Source organism: Leptonotus elevatus, chromosome 11 (assembly GCF_054856555.1).
Source record: "Leptonotus elevatus isolate MCC_2025b chromosome 11, RoL_Lele_1.0, whole genome shotgun sequence".
Classification (NCBI taxonomy): Eukaryota; Metazoa; Chordata; class Actinopteri; order Syngnathiformes; family Syngnathidae; genus Leptonotus; species Leptonotus elevatus.
Window position 1 is genome coordinate 2575228 of NC_141249.1, and position 2500 is coordinate 2577727.

Below are 2500 nucleotides of genomic sequence, written 5' to 3' on the forward strand. Positions count from 1 at the left end.
ATACATACATATTGTATATACATACACATACATATCATATATATACATACACATACATGTATTATACATACACATACATATATGTATATACATACATGTATATACATACATACATACATATATGTATATACATACACATACATACATATATGTACATACATACATGTATATACATATACATACAAATATGTATATACATACATACATACATACATATGTATAATACATGTATATACATACATACTATAGTATATACATACATATGTATATACATACATACATACATATATGTATATACATACACATATGATATACATACACATACATACATACTATACATACATACATATACATACACATATGTATATACATACATACATACATCTATACATACACATATGTATATACTACATACATACATACACATATGTATATACATACATACATACATAACATACACATATGTATATACATACATACATACATACATACACATAGTATATACATACATCATACATACATACATACACATATGTTATACATACATACATACATACAACACATATGTATATACATACATACATACACATATGTATATACATACATACATACATACATACACATATGTATATACATACATACATACATACATGTATATACATGTATGTATATACATACATACATACATACATACAGTATGTATATACATACATACAAACATAAAGTATATACATACATCATACATACATACATACATGTAACATACATGTATATACATACATACATACATGTATATACATACATGTATATACATACATACATACATGATATACATACATGTATATACATACATACATACAGTACATACATACAGTATATACATACAACATACATGTATATACATACATTACATACATGTATACATACAGTACATACATACATAATATACAGTACATACATACATGTATATACATACATACATACATGTATATACATACATACATACATGTATATACATACATACATACATGTATATACATACATGTATATACATACATACATACATGTATATACATACATGTATATACATACATACATACATACATACAACATGTATACATACATGTATATACATACTACATGTATATACATACATACATACATGTATATACATACATGTATAACTACATACATGTATATACATACATACATACATGTATATACATACATGTATATACATACATACATACATGTATATACATACATACATACATGTATATACTACATACATACATGTATATACATACATGTATATACATACATACATACATGTATATACATACATACATACATGTATATACATACATGTATATACATACATACATACATGTATATACATACATGTATATACATACATACATACATGTATATACATACATACATACATGTATATACATACATGTATTATACATACATGTATATACATACATACATACATGTATATACAACATTACATACATACATACATACATGTATATACATACATGTATATACATACAGACATACATGTATATACATACATACATACATGTATATACATACATGTATATACATACATACATACATGTATATACATACATACATACATGTATATACATACATACATATACATACATACATGTATATACATACATACATGTATATACATACATGTATATACATACATGTATATACATACATACATACATACATACATACATACATACATACATACATACATACATGTATATACATACATACATACATACATACATACATACATACATACATACATACATGTATATACATACATACATACATACATACATACATACATACATGTATATACATACATACATACATGTCATATACATACATACATACATACATGTATATACATACATACATACATACATGTATATACATACAACATACATACATGTATATACATACATACATACATACATGTATATACATACATACATACATACATGTATATACATACATACATACATACATATACATACATACATACATACATATACATACATACATACATGTATATACATACATACATACATGTATATACATACATACATACATGTATATACATACATACATACATGTATATACATACATGTATATACATACATACATACATGTATATACATACATACATACATGTATATACATACATACATACATACATGTATATACATACATACATGTATATACATACATGTATATACATACATGTATATACAATACATACATGTATATACATACAAGTGTATATACATACATGTATATACATACATACATGTATATAACATACATACATGGTATATACATACATACATGTATATACATACATACATGTATATACATACATGTATAATGACATACATACATACATGTATATACATACAATGTATATACATACATACATACATGTATATAC